At 38.9% G+C, this 7,245-nt stretch overlaps 1 long non-coding RNA gene across 1 annotated transcript in view; it reads left to right on the top strand.

Annotated features, from left to right (window-relative positions):
* The first annotated feature begins 766 nt into the window (after nt 1-766).
* LOC115279395 overlaps nt 767-7,245 on the top strand; it is an 89,331-nt gene continuing 82,852 nt past the window's right edge. The window contains exon 1 of the long non-coding RNA XR_003903406.1: nt 767-865. This is a non-coding gene — a long non-coding RNA (uncharacterized LOC115279395). The remainder of the gene's footprint in view (nt 866-7,245) is intronic.

Here is a 7,245-nt window from a genome sequence, read left to right as displayed (position 1 = left end):
GTTGAGTGAATAGTTTGAAAGCAATGTGTGGTTTTCTAGAAGTACAAAGGGAGAAAGAAACTATCTGTGGGAATCAGTTGGGGGAGGAATCCTATGGTCTCTCCTCCCACAGATTTGGAAACATGATTCAGGCAAGGAGGTGTCTGAGCTGAGAAACAACAACCTTCTTTACACACAAACACCCCATTTTGTGTGTAAAGACTCCAGTCCTCAAATGAGTGTCAGAGTCTTTTCTTCTCACTACTCTTCCTCATCATCTTCCTTCCTTTTCTGTAACAGCCACTTCATGGAAGGAAAATAGCCTTTCTTGTACATTGAATGCAATTTTCCTCCTCCTGAAGTCCGTTGGCTTGGCTGAACTTTGCTATCCTCACTGAAGAGGGAACCCTTTCCCACTGTTCTCTGAGGGAGCAGCCCCTTTGAAGTCACAGCTGGCTTGACTAAACTCATTTCCTCTATCCACAATGTGCGTCTGATGCAATGTTGGCTGACGCTCCTCTTGCCGGCTCCCGCTATTGAACCAGACCCAAGTGCAATGTTTAATGTGAGTGTTTGGCTTGGCTTAAATTTGGCCAAATCATCTGTACTTTGTTTCATTTGAAAACCTTCTCTCTCCCTCCCCCCACCTCCCTTGCTCCCTCCCCCTCCCTTGCTCCCTCCCTCTCTCTTGCAACTAGTTCATTCCAGATGTTTTTGATTTGTCCTCCTGTGGTCTGCTCCACCCAGTTCCTAAATCAGTAAATTATTTTCATGTGTCTACCAAAACTTAAGGAAAGAAAGTACTCAATTAGAGAGAGAAACTGATTATAGGTTTCCTAGAGCTTACACGTAGTGATGGCTGCTCCTCGGGAACTACCTTTGAAAGGTAGGAGAATATGTTTTATGGTTGAGAATACAGTTAATCCTCGAACAACAAGGGTTTGAACTTTGTGTGTCTACTTACATATGAACATTTTTTGGATAAATACAGTGCTATAAATGTGTTTTATTATTTTCTTAATATTTTCTCCAGCTTACTCTATCATAAAATATAGTATATAATGCATATAATATCTGTTAATCAACTGTTTATGTTATTAGGAAGGCTTCTAGTCAACAGTAAGCTATTAGTAGTTCTGTTTTTGAAGGGGTCAAAAATTACATGTGAATTTTGGCTGCAGGGGGTGGGGGTGGCCAGCTGCCCTAATCCACACACTGTTCAGGGGTCAAATGTACTTGAATTTGTTTTCACCTTCTTAGCATTTGGAATAAGAGAGTAGAAATACTATTGAGATACTAATATTACAAGTACTCAAACACGTCCCCTCCTTTGAAGCCCAGTATAATTGTTTGAAGTCACTCTGTTACAAAAGTACAAATAGATTCCCATTCTATGAACTCCCACGTGAGAGATAAAATGTAACATAAAATATTTATGGACATTTTCCTCTCCCATCACCTCTGACCCTTCTCAGCATGTTGATTGTGGTGATGAAGGTCAGAGTAGACTCGGTGAAAGAAGGGAGAAATGTTTGCTCTATTATTATTACAAAGAGTAAAGAACTTCTCAGAGAAAACCGTAGCTCTTACACACTAGCAAGAGAATTTAGAGAGTAAAGTCAGTAAACTCTCTGAGTTAGGGAAGAGAGTTTTGGATGTTTTTTGAGAGTCGAGGAGAGAGCTGAGGGTAGCTCATTATATGAGATTAGAAGAGAAACAGTGGAAGATTTTAGGAAATGTACACTGTTATGAACATAATTTCTCCTTGGTGCCTTTTAACGTGACATTAGTCAATACTGACAGTCTTTTCTAAACTTTTTGTGTGGTTCATATGGGTTTTCTTTTGGATTTGACACGAAGACGCCACTTACTATTTACATCACACCTGTAAAATGTTCTGCTACTTATTTTGTTGTTTCATCCTGCCATCTGTCTGCAATACTACCTGATGTGATGAGATAGGAGGAAAATGACCTTTTGAACCACACAGCTGCCCTTGTTTGTTGGGAGGATGAAGGTTCTTCTGATACATAGTTCTAGAAGGCAGGTTCTTCTAATACATGGTAATGTTTTAATTATGTCAGTGCTTTAAATTCTCTGAACTATTTCTGAAAAGTGAGTGTATTAATATCCAACTTGCATGAGAAGAACTCAGTGAAATTATCTGAAGTGCCCGGCACACGGTCATATTTGTAACTGTAATGTGGAAAAACCAGGGCTCGTGGAATGTAATCAAAATATGGCTCTATTTTTGTCTTCAACTCCTGATTATTTCATTATTAGAGGCAGTTACCCAGGCCTATGAAAATTTTGGCACAATGTGTCATTTTCTGGACATTCTTGGAAATTATAGATAACCAATCATTTTGGATATCAAAATCAAATGAGTTAGAAATAACCAGTGAATAATGGGCATGGTAATCTGCAAATTAATACTTAAGTCTTCATTTAAAGGTACAAGCCCTCTCCCCAACTTGCTCACTAAGTTGGGGCAGCCAGTCTATGTTTTAGAGAATGAAGTCTGAGTAGTCCATCCTTCCTGCTCTATTATCTGTTCAGCTGTTTCCTTAAGGTTAAGTTGACAACCTATCCTCTACTGAACGCAGGGAGAGAAATGGGACTAGACTGAGAAAATTCTTAGTTGGTCTAATATGTTTGGCTTAAAAGATGTGTTCTGGCTGATGGGTTCAGCTAAGCTTTCACGGGTGTCTCCATGGATTCTTTCATGGCTTTACTGCTAAACTTCTCTAAATGAGATTCTACAGTCAGGACATGGACAGGGTCTTTACTTTGGGTTAGTGTGGTCCTTACCCATACTTAATGGATATCTCTGGCAGTCTCCTCCACATATATTTATAGATCGCCTTGAAATTTTACATCCTGTTACTCAGGTATCATCATTTTCCTGTTTTACTGCCACCAGATTAAACATAAGTTTTGCGAAAACTCTAGTGATAATGTCATCTTTTGTAAGGCCCATGATATATCTTATATGGCAGTACTCACAGTAGATCTACAAGAAAGCAATTTTAGCAAACTTAAGTTCCTTAGGTTTGTCCTAATTAACATATACATAGAGATGTGATGTTTGAGCGTTCTATAAATATTTGCTGCATTAAAGAAAATGAGTTATCATGAGCTCTGACTTCGCTACTAATTGGCTGTGTTATTTCAGGCGAAAAATCACCTCAAGAGATTGTTTCTTTTTTATTGAAGGGAAATTTTGTTGATATCACCTGTGAACTCTTCCAGCTTTCAAAGTCTCATGATTTTGTAACTCCACACATGGATTTTTCTTGTTATAATAATTTCACATGTGTACCTTCTCTGATCAAGTAGATGGCAGGAGAATGTGAGTAGGGACTATTGTGTATGTGAGTATAGGTGTTAAAGTTAACAAAACTGATTTTACACTCAAACTTTCATAAAGAACTCAAGTGTTCTGGGTAAGAGAGGATCAAGTGCAATGCCAAGGATGCTACTGTTGAGGAGCCTCTCTAATTGTGGGAGTTTGGGGTGATTAGGAATCGATTGAGGGACATAATATCTCTATAGAAGGTTTTTTGAAGTCTATTCTTTGGTTTCTCTTCTGAAGAGTACAGCTTTTGTGAAATTGTTCCAAATATACACAGGTAGGATCTACACGGTTTGATCATTGACGTGTCCCACACAGAAGCACCAGCCATGAAAGCTCAAATGAGGGGAAGAGATCACTCTATCTGTTGGGCTTAGGGAAACAGCAGAGTCTTAAGAAATGATTAAGCATTCATGAGGCAAGTAGAGGAGGAAGGAAGGTTACCTGAGGGAGAAGGAGGAAGTATAAGTCTCTCCTGTGGGATCTGCAAAAACTAAGAAAAAGATGAGGAATAAGAGATCAAAATATCAGCTTAGTATACTGTAACAGTAAAAATGCACTTACCTTAGAATGCAGTAATTCTTTTCTGAGATAGATACCCTAGAGAAACTCTCACATGTGTGTACATGAAGGCGTATCACAGAATATTCATAGTAGCATGTCTCTAACAGTGAAATACGGCCAACACCCTGAATATCCATCACCATAAAGATGCAGTATATTAATCCATGGGGATGCTATAATCAGTTAAGATGAATGTACTAGCAATACATCTATCAACATGAATAAACCTTGACAACATAATATTGAGTAAAATATGTTACTCAAGAGAAAAGAGGAACTTTTTATGTGAATATGTTAATATACTATTCATATATAAACACAAATAAGCAACACAAAATTTGATATTGTTAAGGAATGAATAAGTATAAATATGAAACTATTCTGGAGAATGATAAACACAAAGATCAGTAGTGCTTCCCTCTGTGATAGGAAGTGTGTGGGAGAAGAATGGGAACCAGAAAGGGCATACAGAGATTTGCAATTTTCTGGATGGTGGTTTAGGTCTTAAGACAAGTTGTTGGAGTATTTTTCTTTGTGGTGTTCTCTAGCATTACCTGACCTTATTGGATGTTGGAATACATGTCTCCTACAAGCACATAATCTTTTTTAAAAATAAACTTTATTCCTTGCAAACTACACAGATCTGTGGCTTAAACCCAATCCCAAAATGGGTTCCCAGTCTTTCACCTGAACTGACTTTGACCAGCAAGCACAGGGCAGAGAATCCAAGGTCCAGTGACCTTGTCACAGGGCAGTAGGAATGGGGGAAACAGACGGAACTATTTACACCTCTGCACAGGGGTATGAGTAATGGGTGAGAGAAGGTCAGAAGCTTTTCCTCATTATTTTTAAGAAAGAAAAAAGATTCCTACTATGTGGGTTTCTCATTTTAATTAAACCAAAATCCTCCATTTCTACTTTATGTCATTTAAAGTTTTGCTAATATCAAAATTCACCCGAATTATCCAGAGCTACTCAACTTTTATAAACTATTACTTTGCAAAGCAGACTTCTAACATGTTCCATGATTCTTATTTGGAAACGTAAAGGCAGCAAATGCACTTGGAGTGACTGTCACATGCAGCCCTTTGCCACCTCAAGAACATAAAAGGCTCCACTGTGCCTCCCTGAAGAAGTATCCTCAATTGCAAACAGAATTTGTGACAAGAGAATCTGATTAGACTGCCCCAGGTCTGTCTGGGTAACTAGTGCATCACAGCTATTTGTGGAAGACTGATGAAGAGCCAAGAAAAACTGGCAATATTGAAATTCTTTAAGGCATTGCTTCCATATAAGGATTTCATACACAGCATATTTCCCCCAAAATACATGGTGATCGCATTGGGAGGCTGTATGTGAAAACATGGCTGGCATGATTGGTGAGTGGAGTCTGGTGGGGAAGGGAGGTGTTTGGAGCTGGAAGTTGGTTTCCAGACTGAAGTTCTGTTAGGTTCTAATGTCAAGAGCACAGAGCCAGTTAACAATTAGAGACAAGCTGTTGGTTGCAACTTGAGGTGAACTTCCATAGTCACCAGAGTGTGTCTTGGCAGGTACCCAAAGTAAGGTTGAAGTCAAGGATCATGCCCATTTTCCCCTCCTCCAAAATTCTCAGGAGAAACAAATTCGAACAAACCAAAACAAGATAAATGGTAAACCAGTTTTAGTTCCATTTGACTTGTGACAGGGCAAATTCACACATTTTTTATCAAGATAGACCAAAACCAAAAAATCCCATGCACTTTATTGGGGGAAGATGTACCATGACTCATCTAGGCAATCCTTAAGTCCTCTCCAAATATTTTAGTCTAGAAGCCACTCTAAGGAAGCCAGCCAGGAAGAATAGAAAAGGCAAGTCACACAATCTGGGTGTTAGACAATGAGGGATCTAATCGGGGTCCCCAACCAAAAGCTCATTGACTTTGGGGAAAAGTTGCTTACTGTCCGTAAGCCTTACTTTATAATGCAACTGATCTTAAAGGTGTAAAATGAGATAAAGTATGTATGTATGAAAGGATAGAATGGGTCACCCCAAAATGGGCCTCATCTTTTTCCCATAAGGGGTGCTCATAGACTTCAAAGCTGAATTACATTTTCCCAGTCACCCAGCACCATCTGAGAATTCAAGTCCCATCTTCCCAGAGAGGCCTTTCTGCTGGTGCTTCTGTATTTCTGTTGCCAGTCTTGACTAGAAGCCAGGGGGAAAATCATTTCAGCAATTCAGAAATGCTTATTCATTTTTACTTTTATTCTAGTGGTGAGTGGACTTGGGCTATTCCTCTGAACACATCTGCCTTTAATTTGCATATATAATGAAAATGATGTTTCGTTAAAATGTTTTTGTTAAGCTGTGTTCAAATGTTTGTTTCAAAATATTTTGTTGTGGTCAGGATACACACTTCCTAAAAGGAACTCCTTGGTGAAAAAACAATGTGGGTAACCTAAAATGGGTGGCTGCTAAGGGAAAGAGCCCTAAACTAGGAACACCACTGTGTACATAATTCTGGCAATTGGCAGCTATTGGGAGGAAAAGGTCAATTATTATTTAAACAAAATGTTTATTGAGGTGTAGATACATACACGAATCTTCAGTGTACAAACCAACAGATATATGTGTGTGTGTGTGTGTGTGTGTGTGTGTGTGTGTACTTTTTTTTAACACCTTGAAGGGCCCTTCACACACCTTCTTGAGGTCATACCTGCACTGTCTGCTGTTTACTTCCTAAAAAATAATGTAACCGATATTCTGACTTCTAGTGCTACAGTTTAATTCCTCCTGTTCTTAAATTTCATATACTGGATTAGACTGTGTGCTCTTTTGTAGTCTGCGTCTTTCACTCACTCATTCGTTGCTGTGTCTATGAAATTCAACTGTGACATTGCTTGCAACAGATGTTCTCTTTAGCTGTTGTATGGTATTCCACTTTGTGAATATTCTGCAATTGACTTATCCATTCTACTGCAGATAGACATTTGGGTTCCAGTTTTTAGCTATTATGAATAAAACCACTGTGAAATTCTTATCCTTGTCATGTGGTAGACAAATGTACTCATTTATCTGTGTCAAGGAATAAATATGGCTTTAAAAGGAGATAGTTTCAAAAGGCCTTCTAAAGTGGTGATTTTCATGTAAGAAAAAGAAGTAGACGTTTTCCTCTGTGGGGAGCGAAGTGGGTAGGGAAGGAGAGGGAGGGTCAACCACACCTCTACAGGATACACATGGGAGGCTGTGTTCTCAGATTTTCTTATTTTCTTCTGAGATGAAAAAGGTTGGGGGGGGCTGGTTTTTAGGGAAAAGCATCCAAGAGAGGATAGTGACTCTCCCTGTCTTCCCTGTTTCTCCGGATTTG

The sequence above is a fragment of the Suricata suricatta genome, chromosome 15 (assembly GCF_006229205.1).
Source record: "Suricata suricatta isolate VVHF042 chromosome 15, meerkat_22Aug2017_6uvM2_HiC, whole genome shotgun sequence".
Classification (NCBI taxonomy): Eukaryota; Metazoa; Chordata; class Mammalia; order Carnivora; family Herpestidae; genus Suricata; species Suricata suricatta.
The sequence above is the reverse complement of the archived record's forward strand: the minus strand, read 5'-3'. Positions and strand labels throughout refer to the sequence as shown.